General features: G+C 39.8%; 1 long non-coding RNA gene across 2 annotated transcripts; it reads right to left on the bottom strand.

Moving 5' to 3' along the window:
- Positions 1-2,181: 2,181 nt before the first annotated feature.
- LOC104848311 lies at positions 2,182-12,737 on the bottom strand. 2 transcript variants are annotated; one of them, XR_776372.2, is made up of 4 exons: positions 12,561-12,737; positions 12,361-12,413; positions 12,133-12,235; positions 2,182-2,346 (listed from the first exon to the last, which is right to left on the bottom strand). It is a non-coding gene; the product is annotated as an uncharacterized LOC104848311 (long non-coding RNA). The 2 variants fall into 2 exon arrangements; XR_004516390.1 differs by lacking the exon at positions 2,182-2,346 and adding an exon at positions 10,931-11,333.
- Positions 12,738-19,078: the final 6,341 nt, after the last annotated feature.

The raw sequence follows: 19,078 nt of genomic DNA, 5'->3' as shown, positions 1-19,078 counted from the left end.
GTAGATGATTTATACAGGGAAGGGTCCTTTTCTGCATACTACTCTTTCAATTCAGCGCCTTACCACCCTGCCATAGTAAGTTTCTGTGAGCACTATAACATGCACGAAATAGTGAGATATTTACCACCCACTTCTTGCCAAGTTTTCTCCCTCTACCTTTCCAATCTTGTTGCTTTAGCCAGTACTTTCAGTAAAGTGTTTAATTTTGATGACCATGAATATCCTTGTCTTATTTCCATCTTTAACAAGTTGTTTATGGATTTTGGGCCCAAGTGTGATGATATTTGGCAAAACTGAGGTGATGTTCTGGCTTCTATCTGGATCTCCCTCCCAAGCCTCAGATCATCATAGGTGGGTCTTTTCAGAGGTGGCTGGACCTAGAGTGTGTGAAGCTGGAAGGCTGTTTGTGAAGCTGAGATTAATGGCATGTGATCACTAGGCTAGTGCATTGATAGGTTTGGCATAGGGCTGGGTGTGGAGAATGGAAAGACATGCTCTGGGTGTGAGTGCTTCCTGCCCTATGGGCATGTAGTCTGGAGAAGTTGGGAGGAATGGAAACAGGGCTGCTCTCCAAGATGGTTGCTTGCCTTTTCACTGCCTCAGTGCTTGCTGCCTTGGTGCCCTGGGCCACCTTGAACTGTTTCCTCCTCTGCCATGGCACCCTGCCTTGGAGCCAGCCAAGGATGTGTTGCAACCTCCTCAAACTGTGGGATACATTAAACCCTCCCTCCTTTGCCTGTGGCTGGTTGGCATTTTGTCTCAGCCACAAGAAAAATAATGAAAGACAACAAGCAAGATAGTAAATGACAAGGTTGCTAATCAGTTGACTAGAAAAGCTGTTTTACTCAAAGAAGTCTATAAAATTGGTAACGATCTAGCTAAATAGGGGAAGGGCTTGAGAGAAATGCACATTTCAAATACCAGAAATGAAATAAGAGATCTGGGGATCCTACAGATGTTAGAAGAAAACTAAGGGGAGCTGATTTGAGCAAAGGAGGAATACTTCCTACTACAGAAATTCTTTCATGGGTCATGTCTAGATGTCACCCAAAGCCTTGTGAAGTCATAGGTGGGGCTTTTCAGAGGTGGCTGGATGTAAAAGACATGAGACTCTGACTCCTAGTGCAACGCTAGGAGCAAAGGCATTACAATGAAGAGAGTGAGTGCTACCTGCCCTAAGTAGCCTTGATAAGGTATGAGAAATAGAAAGACCGGGGATTGGCCCTTTCTGCTGGACTACCTTTCTCTCACCATGAAGTGTTTCTGCTCTGTGATGCTTGTCTGCCATGCCACTCTGCCTTGGAGCCACCAGAAGATGGACTCAAAGGCCTACCGGTGGACAGAACAACCTTTCCTCCCTTATCACATGGGTGTTGTGCTCAAGGAAGGCTGACTTGAACACTGGATGACAGAGACCTACCTGGGGTTTAGGGGAGCCTCCCACAATCCTTAGTGAGGCCCCTGGAGGCCAGCTAAGTACAACTGGTGGCTTCTATGCCAAAAACAGAAAAATATGCTTGATCCCCTGACACAAATTTTTTCACATGTATTGTGGTTCAAACAGAGGATACCTTCAATATTATCTTTCACTACTAATGTTTGAGAGGCAGTGCCTCACATGACTTTGGGCCACTGGTGAGAGAGTCAATCCTTTCCTGGAGGTGCGATATTGCCCGGCCTAAAGACTCCAGAGCTATGAAACCAGGCTGACATAATAATGCACTGGACTCCAGCCCCCCAGCCGCTCCTTGGAAGCTGCCTCCCATCCTTGCCACTGGACCAATCTTGACAATGTGTCAGTGCACTGCCCCCAGCCACAGAAAGCATGTGTCCTCTCCTGGCATTTCTCTCCTTTGCAAGTAAAGCTTTATTTCCTGTCAATGTGTGCTTTCCTTTTAATTTCGATTTCCCTGAAAGCAAGTACCAACTTGACACTGAGACACTGTGACCCGTGTTTGTACTCTGATGAGAGGTTAGGACGTGTGACCTGGCTCCACGTTTTCCCGGATTTCTCTCATCCACTCGGCCCATTGCCTTCATCGGAAGGAATTTTCAGCTCTGCGGTTATTCATCATTGTGCTAGCGATTGAACTCTGTAGTTTTGAATTTGGGGATTTTTTTTTTACAAAATTTTATTTATATATTTAATACAGTCCCATGGGGCTGTTGGCCCCTGAAGGAAGAAGAGGTCTTCATATGTACATTGGATGGCTCCTCCTACACAGTTGTGAAGTCAGTTATGGACAGCTGAGCGATCTGGGTTGTGAGAGTTTGGCTCCACACGACTGTAAAGTTTCCCTTTTCTGCCCTTCTTTCTGCTTTTGTTTGGTGTTTTCGTTTCTCTACCTGTTTTTAACAAAAGGCGAACACGGAGGGGGTGAGAGATACAATCAGAGGGGGAAATGCCACCACACATTTTCTACCATATCTAAAAGCCTAGTTCTTGTCAAGACATATGAATTCTAGGCGAATTCTTTTTCCTAGTGTTCAGTACCCATTGAGATTTCGCAAAAGCCACGACCATTCGAACACTCGCCTGCTGGATGGAATAGCCTCATCCCCATTCCCTTTGCTCTTCACTTTTCAAGAGAGGATAAAAGGGGGAGTTCTGCTCTCTCAAGCAGTAAGGGAGCCCTTCTGACACGGCACATGGTAGATGCATTCTCACAAACGTCCGAGTTTTAGGACAGTGGCAAGGTCCAGGACATGTTTCTCTCAACACCCATACCGGTGGAACACACAAACTGGTTCTGCCAAAATGCTTTCCTCTTTTCCTTCCCCTTCTCTGAAACCTGGACATCTTTTTCTTGTGCTCCCCTAATTTTGCTCCAGGCATGTGCGCATGGGTGTACTCTGCCACCTCTCTGGCCCTCCCCTTGCCTGCCTCTCCCCTTCCTCACTCTGTCCTGTCCTCAACCCTTTGACATGCCACTGCTCTTGCACCTTCCCAGCCCCACCTGCACCCCCTCCCCTGAAGCCCCATTACCTGTGCTTTTTGTTTCTGTCATTTACACCTGTTTTCCTCAGAATGAGGCGCTCCTCTCCTCTGACCTTGTTATCTACACTGGTGGCCTTGTGTAACTTTCCCATGGCCCTGGGACAGGCACTTTGCTGAGGACCCCCGCAACTACCCTGCTGGCCTTTGGGGCCTGACCGCACCTGGCCCCTACTGCTGAGGTCTAAGAGCCTCCTCATGGTTGAGGCTACCAGCATACTAGAGGCTGGCCCTCCCCTTCAGCTTTTCTCCACCTCCAAATTTAGCCAATACTGTGTCCTGCTCCAACTTCTAGGCTCTGCTGCTGGCTTCCAACTGGGTGGAATCTCTGTTACCAAGCAATGGGCCTAACTGCTTCTGGGCCTGTGGCGCATGCTCACCAGGCCTAACTGCGTCTGCACATGTGGCGCAGGCTCACGAGGCCTTCTCAGTACACAGGTGCACTTGTCCACATGTGTCCTGCAGGCTGCTGTGCTCCAAAGTGGTATGGGCAGAGTGGAGCTTGGCAGCATGCAGAGCTGCTCACTACAACAGAGGGCTGAGGACCATGGTCATAATCCTTGGGGGAGGATGCGGAACCAGGATCAGTGCTTCAAGGTGGCAGGCATTGAGGTCAGAACCTGCCTGCCTCAGCCTACTCCTGAAAAATGAGTGTCTTGGGGTCTTCTCAGGGACTTACCCACAATCTTTAGCTGGTTGCACTTCATATATCTTTCATTTGTTCCCCTGCAGTACTGGGGATGGAACTCAGGGCCTTGTATGCTAGGCAAGTGCTCTACCACTGAGCTATATGTCTAGCACTCATATTTTTTCTGTATGGTTTTCACTTAACAACAAGCAAGCCTGCTCCCAAAGTACCAGATCCAAGTGCTGTATCACTCATGGCCACTCCAAAATCAATATAGCCCAACTGTTCCCCATCTGAGTGGATGACACAAACACCACTCTAGCTGAGACTGCTGGAAAGTGGAGATTCATCCCAAACATGACCCTGCACACTTCAGCACACTTGCTACTGTGTCCTTAATGCCTCTCAAAGGCCCCCTCTTCCCCACTCCCACCACCAGTGCCTGAGTCCAGGCTGTTTTACTATTTTTCTGTTGGTTTTGGACTTCAGCCCCCTAGCCTGCTTCAGCCAGACTTCTCACTCAGATGACATTTTTCATAATCTTCTAAAACCAGATACCTAGTGACCCATTTCCCTCCTTAGAACTTCACAATGGATTCCCTTGAATTCCCTCTGGGAGATCACTCAAGCTCTCTAGTCCCTTTGGCCATTGCCCCATCTGCACCTCCTTGCTAGCCACAAAGGCTGCTCACATGGGATCCTATAAATATCTGCAAAGTCCATGTTCTCTCACTGTGACTTCCTTGATTCAGAGAGGTTCTCACCACTTGCAGGCTCCCCCAGGAGTCACTAATGCCTTCCCCTTTTGAGAGAAGGGCCACTGCTCTGGACCCACAGGAGCCCACAAACTCTCAGTCACAGGCCCCAGAACAATGGCCTGTAATGTCTGGCCACTTTTCTGTGAACCCCTGGAAGATGAGAATCTTATAAATGTATATGTATATAATTATATAGAGTATCATACACATATTTGCTTTAAGAATGAATTCTTTTGCGGTTTGGAGGGCAGGTTTTTGTGGTGTTTTGTATTGTTCTTGTACCAGAGATTGAACTCAGGACCTTATGCCTTCAAGGCAGGTGCAGTGCCACTGAACTAAATCCCTGAATATGGTCAAAATTAGCATTTATTTGCAATTACCTTGGAGCAGTCTTCACTTTTCTGATATTTTGTGAATATTCTCCCTTAAATCACCTCCTAGTTAGATTACAGGTTCATCTTTTAAATTCCTTATTAGCTTCTGTGCCTCTTAGATAACCAGGGTTCCACATCCAGAATTTTTTTAAATTACTGGTTTTAAAATCAACTTGGTAGATACTTTTTTTACATGAAAGGCTTTTTTAGAAGTAAAAAAGAGTTGAATGTATCTTACATAGGAAGAGTAATGTTTTCATGAAGTTTCTGTTCAGTCAACTATTTTGTGTGTGTGTGTGTGTGTGTGTGTGAGAGAGAGAGAGAGAGAGAGAGAGAGAGAGAGAGAGAGAGAGAGTGTGTGTGAAACATTCATATGGAAAATAAAACAATAAACAACTGTCAGCATGTGGTGGGTAACACCCCTGCCAGTGTTGCATCTCTTTATTAGTCAACCTGGTCAACCATAACACACACCAAAGACTGGTGGCTTAAATAACAGAAAGTTTTTCACACTTCTGTATGTTTGGAAGTCCAAGATCAAGGTGCCAGATGATTCAGTTCAGCATGAGGTCCATGTTCTTGGATTACAGATGGCAGCCCATCTTACCCTAGGTACAGTTACATATCACTGAACAATGGAAACACATTCTGAGAAGTTTCTTCCCAGGTGATTTTGTCATGTATATTGTCCCAGGATGCAATCACACAAACCTAGATGGTAAGGTCTACTACAAACCTAGGCTATCAGAAGCACACCAATATAGATCTTATGTTGTCAACAAAAAACTCCACATACAGGGTATGACTGTACTAAATTGCTTCAATAATATAACTAATAAATAGATTAAATAGTACTGAGTTAAACACTAATAATATGGTATAAGATAACTATTATATCTTTTCATTATCTCACATTTTTTTCTTTTCCCTTTTTACTCTTCCCCTACCCATCCCACCTTCCCTACACCTTTAGCTCCTTTCTTCCCATTTCACAATGTTAGTGATCTTATTAGGATCTTCTGTATTACTGCAGATTATTCACACCAGAGAAGCTATTCAGTATTTACACATGTGTGACTTATTTATTTCACTTAGGAGTATATCTTCAATATGTATCCATTTTCCTATGGGGAAGGGAGGAGTGGGTGAAGGGAGGGCAGAGGTAAGGGGAAAAAATGAGAATCAAGACTTGTCATGTAGAGGTACAAGATCCCAACAATGAATGCAATTGTACTGTATCCCTAAAATGTACCAATAAACTCAATTAAAGCTGAAAAAAAGATAGCTATTATACACTTACTTATGATAACTATATGCAAAATAATAATTACCCATGAAGTCTTATGTTTACTGCATTGAATTAGGGAAAGAAAATGGAAAACAATGTTAGGATTGTGTTTGATTTATTTCACTTAACATTATAGTCTCAAGATGCATCTAGTCTCCTACAAATGACTTGTTTTTCCTTCTTTATGACAGAGTAGTACCCCATTGTGTATAAATACCATGTTGGTTTTTTTATCCATTCATCTGTATATGGATATGTAGTCCTCCTCCAAGATTTAGCTGTTGTAAATTGTGCTACTACAGCATGGGTATGCATGTATCACTAGAAGACGATGTCATTAACTCTTTAGGGAAGATTCCAGAAGAGGATGGACTGGGTCAAACACAACCTCTAGCTTTAGTTTTTTGAGGAATTTTCATACTGACTTCCGCAGTGGCAGTACTAGTTTACATTTCTACCAAAAATATAGAAGGTTTCTATTTTTTCTGCAGCCTTGCCAGCATTTCTTATTATTTGATTCCTTGATGGTAGCCATTCTCTTCCAAGTAAGGTGGAAATTCATTCTTCTTTTAGTTTGCATTTCTCTAATTGCCAAACATGTTGAACAAATTTTCACATACTTAATGGATATTTACAGTTTTTCTTCTGAGAAGTGTTGTTAATTTCAGGTGCCCATTTTTTGACTGGGTCTTTTATTCTGAGAGGTCTAATTATTTTTAATTCTTTATGTATGCTAGATATTAATCTTTTGTCTGAGGAATAGCTAGCAACACTTCCCCATTGTGTAGGTCATCTCTTCACTCTGTTGGTAGTTTCCTTTGCTATACAAAGGCTTTTAAATGTGCTACAATAACATTTGTATATTCTTGGTATTGTTTTGTGTATTGTTGGGGTTCTGTTCAGAAAGTCCTTGCCAATACTTATGTCCTCAGAGCTTTACCTATTTTACCTTCCAGCAGATTGTTTCTGTTTTAATATTTAGATATTTAATCTATTTGTATTTTAGTTTAGTACATGGGGGGAGACATGGGTCTAGCATCAATCTGCTTCATGTGGATAGCCAGTGTTCCCAGTACCATTTGTTAAAGAGGCCATTTTTCCTTCAGTGTAAATATTTGGTACCATTGTCAAAGATCAGGTAGCTGAATGTGCCTGGAGTTTTTTCTGCATCCTCTGTTATGTTCCATTGATCCACATGCCAAAACTAAGCTTTAAAAAAAAATCAGTGTAGCTCTTTGTATAACTTGAAGTCCAGGCTTGTGACATCTCCTGCCTTGCTTTTGTTGTTCAGGATTGCTTTTGCTATTCTAGGTCTCCTCTGGTTCCATGTGAATTTTAGAATTGTGTTCTCTAGCTCTGTGAAGAATGCAACTGATAAATTGATTTGGGAAGTGGGAATGAAGGGAGGGCAGGGACAAGGGGAAAAAATGAGAACCAAGACCTGTCACGTAGAGGTACAAGATCCCAACAATGAATGTAACTGTACTTTATTCCTAAAATGTACCAATAAACTCAATTTAAATGGAAAAAAATAAATAAATAAATTGATTTGGATTGTATTAAGTCTGTGTAATAGTTTTGGAAGTATGGGCAATTTGACAATATTAGTTCTACCTATTCAGAAAAATGGATATATTTTCATTTTCTGATGTCCATTTTTATCTCCTTTTTCAGTTTTCATTATAGAGGTCTTTCACTTCTTTGCTTAGGTGAATTCCTAATATTTAACTTTGCTTCTTGATGCTATTGTGAAAGGTATTGTTTCTCTGACTTCTTTTGAGGTAAGGTTGTTATTCATGTACACAAACACTCTTGATTTTCTTGTCTTGACATCATATCCTGCTACACTTCTAAATTTGGTTATTAATTTTAGTAGTCTTTTGGTGAATTTTTTTTTAACAGAAACACTTCCTCTTTTTATTCTGGAAAGCATAACCACTACTCCTGAATTTAAATTTGGATGCCTACTATAATATCTTTACCCAGCAAAATATATACTGATTCAGTACAGCTATCTCTACATTTTTAAAATAAATTTTATTTTATCTCATCTGTTTAAGCCCCCTCCTCTCTTTATGTACAAAAGCTTCATTTCCTACTTTTACTTCCATTTTTACTTTTTTTTTTCTTATCCCTTTTTTCCTTCCTCCTTCTCTCCTCATTTGTTCCCCTTCCCATTTGAACACTTTCTCCCAAGTTTGGTGGAATTTTTTTAGAGGATCATGTCATCTGCAAGTAATGATAATTTGGCTTCTTCCTTTCCTATGTATTATTTTTATTTCTTTCTCTTGCCTGAATTCTCTGGATAATGTACCAAGAACTATAGTGAGAAGGAGTGGTGATAGTGGACATCCTTATCTTATTGCTATTTTAGAGGCAAAGCTTTCTGCTACTTCCCACTTAATATGATGGTGGTTGTTGGTTTGTCCTAACTGGCTTTTGTCAGTTTGAGAAGAGGTCCTTCTACAACAATTTGCTTCAGTGATTTTTTTTTAATATCACAAATGGATGTTGTTTTTTGTCAAATGCTTTTTCTCCATCCATTGAGATGATTATGTGATTTGTCCTTATTTTTGTTTATGTGGTTTATTACATTTATTGCTTTGTATATGTTCAACAATCCCTGTATCCCTGGAATGAGCTTTACTTGTACATGATGTACATTTTTGAGAATTTCTTGTATTCTGTTTGCCAGTATTTTGTTGAGATATTCGTGTCAATGATCATTAAAGAGATTGGCCCATAAGTCTGGTTTTAGGGTGGGGCCTTCTTTATTTGGAATCATGGTAATTCCAGCTCACAGGAATGTCTTTGGGAATCCCCTTTACTTTCATTAAAGTGTTTGCCAAGTACTGGCATTAGATCACTCCCATCAGGACCTGTGCTTTTTTTGGTGGATTTTTTAATTCTTCAATTTTATTGTCTGATATTGGATGATTCAGAATTTTTATATATTCTTGGTTCAGCTTTGGTAGTTCATATATATTTAGGAATCTATCTATTTCTTCTGAATTCTCCATTTTATTAGAGACCATTAGTTACTTATGGTCTTTTGAGTTCAGCAGAGCCTGCTGTGATTTTGCCTTTTTCAATTCTAATGGCTGTAGTTTGGGTCTTTGCTTTCCTCTTTTTGGCAAGACTGGCTAGATCTTTATCTATTTTATTTATTCTTTTAAAGAACCAGGTATTTGATTCATTGATTAATTGTATTTTTTAGACTCAATTTCATGAATTTCTGCTTTAATCTTTATAATTTCCTTCCTAATTTACCACTGGATTTGGATTGTTCTTGTTTTTCTAGGCTACATGGAACATATTATGGGGTTTTTTATTTGGGATCACCTTGTTTCTGATGTAAGCATTCACAGCTATACACCTCTCTCATGACTGACTTTCACATAGATTATGGTATGTTATACTGGCTTCATTGTTGAATTCTGTGAACTAATTTTTTTCTTGATTTCTTCTCTGATGAATTTATTATCCAAGAGGATATTATTCAATTTTTATATGTTTTAATAATTTCTGTGATGTTTTGCCACTGATTTCTAGTTTCATTGCACTTTGATCTGAAAATATGCATGATATAATTTTGATTCTTTTGCATTTACTTAGTCATGCTTTATAGGAGAGCATATGATCTACTTTAGAGAAAGTTCTATGTGCTGCTGAGAAGAATATGTATTCTGTGATTGTTGAGTAGGACACTGTAGATATTTATCATCTCTGTTTGTTTGAAGATTTAGTTTACTGATATTTTTGTTGATTTTTTTTGTCTAGTTGATCTATTTTTTGGTTTGGTTTCCTTCTGTTTTTTCGTTAATCTGTTTTTGAGAGTGAGGAGGATAGAGAGATGACCAAAAAATTCAAAATAATAAGAAAAATGGTACTCATCAGCCACAGAGAAATACAAAGTAGGATGAATCTGTCAAGCAGGTCATAAGTTGTGTATTTATGCTCTGTAGGACCTTATTTCTCAAAAGAAATTCTTGAGCTACAGAGTAAAACATAAGACGTAGTGAATTTTGGAAATTAGTCCAGAACAGAGAAAACGTGGCTACAGTACAGAAAGGAAAGACTGAACTGAGAAAATAGAGAATATAATAACAACAGTTTCAAAGTAGCAAGGCCTCTGCGACAAAGAACTGAACTATATGAACACTTTACTGAAAAGATATGAAATCTATACCAAATTAATAGCACAGCCATCCACAGAACTGGAGAACCAAAACAAGAAAGGAACTGGACTGTAGGAAGTGTAAAACCTATGCTATTGGCTAGATCCCAGCCCTGGTGTCTGGAAAGGGTTCAAATGGGCTGAGTTTCCACAATACAATGGTAGTTCCTTAATATTTGAGTTAGGCTTGGGGGTAAGTTTAATGCTAGGATGAGGGAGGGGTTAGAATTAATTTCAGGTTAAGGTTACACTTAGAGTTAGACCAGATTGAGGTTAGGTACAGGGTTAGAGTTAGTGTTAGGGTTACGAATCAGAGTTAGGGTTAGGGTTAGGGTTTTAGGGTAAAGTTAGAAATTAGTGTTAGACTCCAGATTAGGGTGAGGGTTACAATGTTACAGTATGAGAATTGGGGTGAGCATGCATGTTCAAGTTAGGGTTTAGGGATAGTTTTCTAGTTGAGATTTGGGCTTAGTGGGTAGGTTAGTGTTATGGTGAAAGTTGATAAATCAAACAATTCCCCTCAAAATTCCTTACATTTTATTTATAAATATATTCCAATATATTTTGGTAAATTAAATATTCATTTGAAAAAACCTTAGAGTAAATATTAAAGCATAGTCCAACAAAATAAAATAGTGTATTATTTTACTAATGCTTCCAAAGGAAAATATTTCAGACATGGCTTAAACACTGTAGCCATGATCAGACTTCTCTATTTGGTTGTCTGTAATTGTTTTCTGTACCAGGAATTGAACTCAGGACCTCAAGCTTACCAGGCACGCACTATGCCACTGAGTTAAATCCCTGGCCCTATTGGTAACTTTTAACTGTGACAAAATTGGGCCTTGCCACATGTCACTTTTATAATGCATCACTTAACCAACAAATTCATTGTTATTCCACATTATAGGTTGTTATCCAAAATGAAATGTATATTTGGTATCTACCCTTGGGTCCTATGAGAGAAATTATTGTCATAATTTCTTGAATCGTTGTGTGTTAAAAGCATCTTCCATTTTTGTGCTTGGTCTTTGATCATAGTTCTTTTCACAAACTCCTAAATAATCTGCAACCTCCTGGATTATAAGAATGCCTTTTATTCTCCCAGGGACTCTGGATGGAAATAGTAAGTAAACATAAATACATTATGGCTTGTATCTAAATCCCCCCTAACCTTTATATGCTCATAGGTGGGACTTTTTGTAGGTGGATGGATTTATGGTGGGTGCATATGGATTCAGGATACATGATAAATAAATTAGTCCACTGATTGCTTTGGCATAGTTCTGGGTGTGGATTATGGGAAGGCTCACTCTAGGTGTGGCACCATCCAATAGGCTTGTAGCCTGAATGGAATAAAAGAGAAAGGAAGGCTCAATGTGGCTGCTTTGCTGCCTTTTGCCTGACATACCAGGCATACTATTTCTCTTCCATGCCACCCTGTTCTACAGCCAGTGACTATGGCCTGAAACTTCTACAAACTGTGAGTAAAATAAACCTTTCCTTCTATAATTTGTGGGTGTTGGAGTGTCTCAGCAGTGAGAGACATGTTTGGCACTTTCAACCCATACCACATCCTCTGGTAGAAAAAGGATAAAGATGGATTAAATAATCAGTGACACATATATGATTAAATCATCATCAAAACCCCTAGAATGTATAGTTTAGGGAGTCAATGAGGAAATCCTTGTAAAGGTGGTACCCAGTGAGTACATGGGGGCAGAGGCTCCTGCTCAGGGAAACCTCCTGGACCTCTCTCTGTTCCTCATTAAATTTCATGTCTGTCCTTTACCACACCCTATATCATAAATCAGTTTCCCCATCCTCACACAGTGCCTTTAAAATTTCTTAGAAATTCATAGTCTACATTTCTGGAGCCTGGAATTTTTCAAATCAAGGCAATGGCACATACCCATGTATGCTGAGTCTCCACTCTTCATAGATGGTGACTTTTAGTTGTGTCCTCACATGTCACAATGTGGAAAGAGGCTCCCAAAGACTCCTTTACAAATGTTCTTGGAAGAAAAATAATGGCAGAGCAGTGAGTGCCAGCAACTCAGCTTCTCCAGGACAAAGTATCTAGAGCCGCAGTGGCACAGGTGCCACGGCTTCAATCTATAACAGGTTTTCCATCACTCACCTGGAGTTTAGAAAACAGTAGCTTGGACAGGAATCAAAGTGAGAAGAGGTTACCTGGGAACCAAGAGAGTACAGACAAAACAGAGAAAAAAAGGATTACATGATACAGAAGGAGAGTGCCACTCTTTATAAACCATGCAGCTGAGCAGCTGGCCAGCTATTTCCCTGCAGATGAAGTTGAACTAAAAATTTTTCACTCACAGAGAATTGCACTGGGGCTGGCAGAATCAGTGCTAGTCGGAACCAGCAAGAAAATCACAGGGTACTGCTTCCACAGTGGCCTCCCAGGGTCAACAGTTGCTGAGTAACCTTGGTACAGCAGCCACAGCACAATTGCAGAATGAGATCTGGCAGGAATTCCATTGGAGGGAAGAGATCAGTGTTTGAACCTGGGTTCCAGAGCAGACCCTTGCCTCTAAACCATTCTGCACACTGTCAAGTTCCCAGAGTGGATAAAGGAAGGCCAGCTATAGGAAATAGCTGGTGGTTGGAGAGCAGGCTGGAGCTGGTGAACAGGGATCTGGCTCCTGCAGTTGGAGGCCAGGTTCAACCTGAGTTACACTTGACTAGAAGGTCACACTAGCACCCTGTTCCAACATCCAGCACCATTTCAGGGGCAGACTGTCACCTTAGACTTCCAGTGTGAACAGAGGCTTCAGCTCTGCTTCTTAATGCTAGGCTGTGGAAAATAGTGACACATCCAAAACAATACAAATCTAATTTTCCTTCTTGCCATTTCCCTCTGTTTATTTCCTCGTTTTTGTTCCATTATTTCCCCTTTATGTGTGTACTTATCTTCTTCTTTCCTTTTTCTTGCTATAGAGTTTATAGAGGGAAAGCTAATTCTCCTGTTTCTTATTATTCTTTCTATTTGTGTCCATATCTTTTTACCTGAATTATTTTTCTTGTTTGTTACTTTCTCTAGTTTTTCTTTTCTTGCTTCTTCCCCTTTTTGTCTCCCTTTGACTTTTCCTCTGATATTTATATTAGTCATAGATTCCTTTCTCATTCCCATTTCTCACTAGTGACTTTACACCATTTTCTCTTTTATCCCCATCTAAATATTAAACATATCTCTATCACCATCAGGATCCTTTTCTCCCTTCCTATTTCCTCCTTCCCATACCACACAGCACAAAACTTTTTTAAAAAACTATTTTTATCTTTACCCTCCCAACTCCAGCATTATCTGGTCCCCAACCTGCTGGGCTTTAGATAAGTGATTCTATAAAACTACTGCTGAATGATTTTTTTCAGCATTAAAGGCAACATAGCTATTGCATTTAGTGCACATTACCTGTGGGTCAGTACTTAGGCTGTTACGATGCTTACCACTGCAACTGTATATTTTTTCCCTAGGCTAAAGGAGATCCTTGGATCTCATGGTATGCTATTTGTCAGTTTGCTCTGATAGATACCACTGTAACTGATTAGCCTGTTGCTACTCTAGCTGATTTGATTGTATATAGGAATACTCTGGCCCAGTCAAAACTTTTGTGCAATGAATCTGTCCACTGATTCCAACAGCACACTCAGAGAGAGGGCCACAAGAGTTCCTAACACAAGAACTCAGACTGGATCGATGTTTGTAAGAATACATGCAAACTTGCAGAAAGAAGTCCTGAGTCTGAAGGATCAGAAGAATTTTGCAAGTGTGACTACTCAGATTCTCTGGCAAAGAAGCTACTTGGGAATTATATAGGTCCTGTCTCACTGGAATATTTAATCTGAGTTCCCACTGGATATCTTACTGATTTGAACTTACTTGGTTTGTTTCTTGATTTACTTACTAATGTGGGGCTATGTTATATTATTTTATGGTTTCTTGATGTGTATATTGTGTTTCTGCTTTTTGGTGTTTTTCTTCCACTGGCTCTGATTTAATAAGTATGTCTCTTCTAAGCTCCCTGTTTTCTTCACCTTGAACCTTTGAAGCAATATTACTGCCATTTCTTTATTATTTTTCCAAATATATAAACTCCTCCTGAGTTTTTAATTCCCCATACTTAGCTCCCTGACAATCCCTCCTATCTTCTCTCTTATTAACCATCAATTCTCCCCATCCTAAGCCTTTGGCTCTTCTGTATCTTACTGAGCCTACTGTCTTCCCCAACAGCAGGTTCTGACAACCACATAGTTTTCTTCAATCACAAAGTAAACCTCCTCCCTCCCATATCTTGCTCTTGCCCCCACAAATATCCTCTGAAAACTCTCATTCCTAACTCTTCAACTTAACTAAAATTACTCCAATAGAATCAGACCCCACACCCAACTTTTCTTCTCATCCATCACTATCCCCTTTCATACCTCCCCCTTAGTGTCTGACACTCCTCATCCAACCCCTTTCTGTTCTCCCTTCTCTAGTTTGCCTACCTCATTGCAGGACAACTACAAATAGTAAAACTGTCATAGGGTATGCAGAGGATAAGCAAAAGGGGAAAGTGTAACATAAGGACTATCATATAGAAGTGTTATATGACTGAATCTGTTATAACTACGAATGATTCTTTCAGCAAAAGATAAGGACATAGTGAAAATCACCTAAAATAAATAGGAGAAGCCATAAATACTAGCACTGTATATGCAAAGCTGAAAATTATTCACATGGAGATAACATCCTACTAAAACTTTCTGTAGGAGCCTCAAACTCTCTTCACTCTTCCAGTCTTCAACCTGCAGTGCCATCCTAAAAAGGATGGCAAAAAAGAGGAGACTGTATATATTTATTTATTTTTGTTTTTATGCATATATCTCAGGAACACAGAGCAAAAAAAAAAAAGAGTCGAAATAGCTACATGTGGTTATCCTGTTATGATGTGGAAATTCTGGTGAATTCTAGAGATGGGTTAGGGAACTATCCAATCAGCTACAAATAATCATTAGTTAGTTTATAAGGAAAAATCCCCAAATTATTTGGTGTGAAAACCTTGAGCTGAGAGTTTGCAGGAGTATATTGTAATACAGTTTTCAAAAATTTAAAAAATTTAAATATTAAATATTTCCCATACATGAAGGCTGTTTTTAATAATAAGATATTGTTTAATAACAGGAACAGTGATTTGTGCCTCTGTTCCTTACATCCCTCAGTTTCGCTGAAACTCTGTGTAATTGGCACTCTTTCTAATTAACAGAAGAGAGAACTCAGAAGCAGATAGGTAATTGACCAGTCCTCATACAAAGAAGCCCGGAAATGCTATAGGGACCCCAGGGATCTGTCTCTGAGGCCCAGACTCTGCCACAGGTGTCCTCTTTATTTAATAAAACTTTATATCCTGTCACTGGAAATGATACTTCTAAAATATTCAAGTTCCATACACTGTTAGCATGTCCAGTTCTTCAAGCAATGCATGTATTTTACAGATGGAAGTCAAAAGCAGTGGTAAGCACCTAATGTTCTGGAAAATTCATATAGACACAAAGGAGGAACAACACCATCAGAAGAAACCCATTTCCATTCTGAATAAATTTCTACTTCACAGTCTTACTCTTCTTCATGCACAAATTAACTCATTAGAAGAAAGACCTAACCACTTCATTATGAAAAGACATCTGTTCCAAAGTGGAGAAGTTAAAAAAATGATGGTCATTCTCTAAAGGCTTAAATGCACAATAGGAAAAAAATGAAATACTGTATCATACTAACAGCAGGGTTCAGAATTAGTACAGACATAACAGAGTCACAGATGAGCAAAATACAAAAGTCATAGAAAAGAAAAAAGTTTTATAATAAATGTGGAGTCAATGCTAAATTTGCTTATGAATTTGCACAATTGTTTTTTGAGACAGGGTCTCACTATGTAGTGAGACTGACCTGGAACTCACTGTGTAGCCCAGGCTGGTCGAACTCACTTTGAGACAGGGTCTCACTATGTAGTGAGACTGACCTGGAACTCACTGTGTAGCCCAGGCTGGTCTCGCTCTCACAGTGATCCTCCTGCCTCAGCCTCCTGAGTCCTGGGATTACAGGCGTGTGCCACCACACCCGGCTGGGGCATTTTAATCCAGCATAGCACACAAGTGAAATATCTTAATCCTGTTCTTAACCTTACTGTATGTATCTCTAAAATCCCCCTGGCTCTTCCCTCCCTTTTATCCCAGATCTGTAAATGAGAACACAGGCAGGTGTTTAACAAGGGTCTCAAATGTACCAGTAGCTCTATACCTGTTGAAAAGTGCTCAGAATAATTTTAAGTAAAATCATCTTAGATTAAATCAATTTTTAAATAAATATAACATTGCCTAAAGGATCAACTTTATCCTTAAATGCTAAAGAACACAAGACTGAACATGGAAGTCATGTTAGCAGTGCAACTCATCAGGAGCAGGCAAAGACAAAAGGACTGTATACAACAAGGGAATTGTAGACAGCAGTTGTGCTATCCTTCACTTATCTAGTGCTTTGCAATGAAGTGCAAAACTCCAGTTCCCCTTCACCCTATTCCATGAGGGTCAAGTTCAGCTACAGCTGCTGGTGTCCACCTCCTACCATACCTGCCTTAGGGCCGGCAGCAGGAACCCTCTGCAGCCCCAGCAGCACTGTGCCAACAGAACATGGGGCAGACCCAACCCTTCCCAGGAGTAGAAGCCCCCAAGCTCAGAGGCAAATGAGAGCATTCCAGAGGGTAAATATCCTCACTTCACATATGAGTGTCACACATGGATCACTGTTTTACTATAGTGTCTGTGCATACACGCTGAAGACTCACACATTTAATTCTGCCTCACTCAGTAGAAATGTTCTCTTCACTCCTACTGCTTTCCAGTTGCAACCATTGCTCAAAACTTTGTATTTATGTCACTAACACAGTTACTAGAACAGAAAGAAGTGATTAAATCAACTGCAAAATGAACTAGAAAAGCTAGTATTTCAACTAATGCAGTGGTGAACTCTTTGGAAAAGCAAAAATATTTTAATTCACAAGTTATTATTTCATTAATGCATCTATTTTTAAAGGCTGCTTCACATGAGATTTATAAGATTAAAAAGTAATACATGTAAATAAACTGCTACACATAGATATATAGATGTTCTATATACACAGAGCCAGAAACTGTTTTACTATATGTAAATAGTAATGGCAAATTTTAATCTAATTGTTTTCTATTTCAAACTGAAACTAAATCTTACCAATGCAAAATTTCCACAAAGGCAGCTGGAAAAAGAGAAAAAGAAATAAAGTTATTAGAAACTGCTTTACAAATTCCTTTAAACCAAGTGTTTCAAATGCACTCGCTTCCAAGTCTAGAGAGAGCACACAAGGCCAGGTGGCCAACTGCTTCTGTCCTAGGAACATAGGGACAATTCCAGGACCTGGAGCACACTGTGAATCTATCTAATCTCTGCTCATGCTAAGGGGGACTGGCCACTCGATCAAGGGAGACTGGGAAGGTACGTCCCTACCCCTGAGGTCATCTGTTAAAGAGGGATTAAGGGTATGATTTTGATCTTTTTGTGTTCCTTTGTACAAAATTTTCAAGAGGAGCAAATGTATACACTATGCTCAGTGAAATTCTTTTAGGAAAAACTCTAGCCAATAGGAGCCACTCTAGAACCCTGTCCCTCACGCTGCTCATAGCTCCCAGACCCAGGCACCGGAAATGCCCGTGACCACGGCTGTACCGAGTCACGAGACAGATCTTCAGAAACGCTGCTCTCAGTATGGGTTTTTGTGAAGAGCTGCAAGCGCAGTCAGCCCACTAGCACTGGAAAGAGGATGTTTCCAAGGATGGCATGGGGCTGGCAAAAGGAAACAGAGGTAGAACAAGATAAAGCAGCACAAAGGTCACTGTTTTTATGGAAGTTCCAGCATCTTTTCTTAAATTATTGTTTCTTCGCTTGCTGTAAGCTTTGGGTTTATTTCCAGAGCTGTGAATGCACTGATTTTGCTAATTTTCCAAGTATCCTCTCCTTATTGTTATGAAGAAATGAATTTACTTAAGTTTTTAAGATATCTTGCCTCCTTCCCTTCCAAGATTGTGTAACAGTATTTCTTATGGTTATATGAAGTCATTTTAAAACTATCAACTTTAACCTTTTTAAAAATTCAAAAATTATTCAATTGCAATGCTGAAATTCCCAGTCTTGCATCTCCAGCTCTTTCCCCATATGACTTCGGATCCTGGGCTTATTTCAAACACTTCTCAGAAGTTATATGTATTTTAGATAAGGCTGGGCAAACGATAGTCCACGGTCTGTTATTTCACTGCCTGTAAGCTAAAGATGATCTTTCTTGTTCTTAAGAGGTTGTGACAATAAAGAAAAGAAAGTGAAGAAAGAATGTGTGGCTTGTAAATTTACACAGTTTACTCACTGGATCATCAAACAAAAAATATATATTATTTTTGGTGGTGTTGGAACCTCAGGGCTTGGTGCATGCTAGGCAAGTGCTGCTGGCCCTAGGATGAGACTTTATAATACACTTGGAACCACTCTGAAATTGAAGTTAAAATCTCTGAACTCCAGACAGATGTGTCTCTGCTAAGGCTTCATTAAGTCTAAAAAAAACAAAACAAAACAAACAAACAAAAAACAGTACCAGCAACTGGAAACTGTTTCATGTAACCATGCTAGTATGCAATATTTTTTGAAAATTATATATACTGGCAAAATTCTTATATCAATATACTACCACATCCATCTATCTTCTCTATGACCTTCAAAAATTGTCTGACCCTCACAACCCCTCACATGAGAGAGAGAGAGAGAGAGAGAGAGAGAG

The sequence above is a fragment of the Fukomys damarensis genome, unplaced genomic scaffold (genome assembly GCF_012274545.1).
Source record: "Fukomys damarensis isolate Sample0158 unplaced genomic scaffold, DMR_v1.0_HiC HiC_scaffold_1, whole genome shotgun sequence".
Classification (NCBI taxonomy): domain Eukaryota; kingdom Metazoa; phylum Chordata; class Mammalia; order Rodentia; family Bathyergidae; genus Fukomys; species Fukomys damarensis.
Note: the sequence above shows the minus strand (reverse complement) of the source record. Positions and strands in the feature narration are given on the sequence as shown.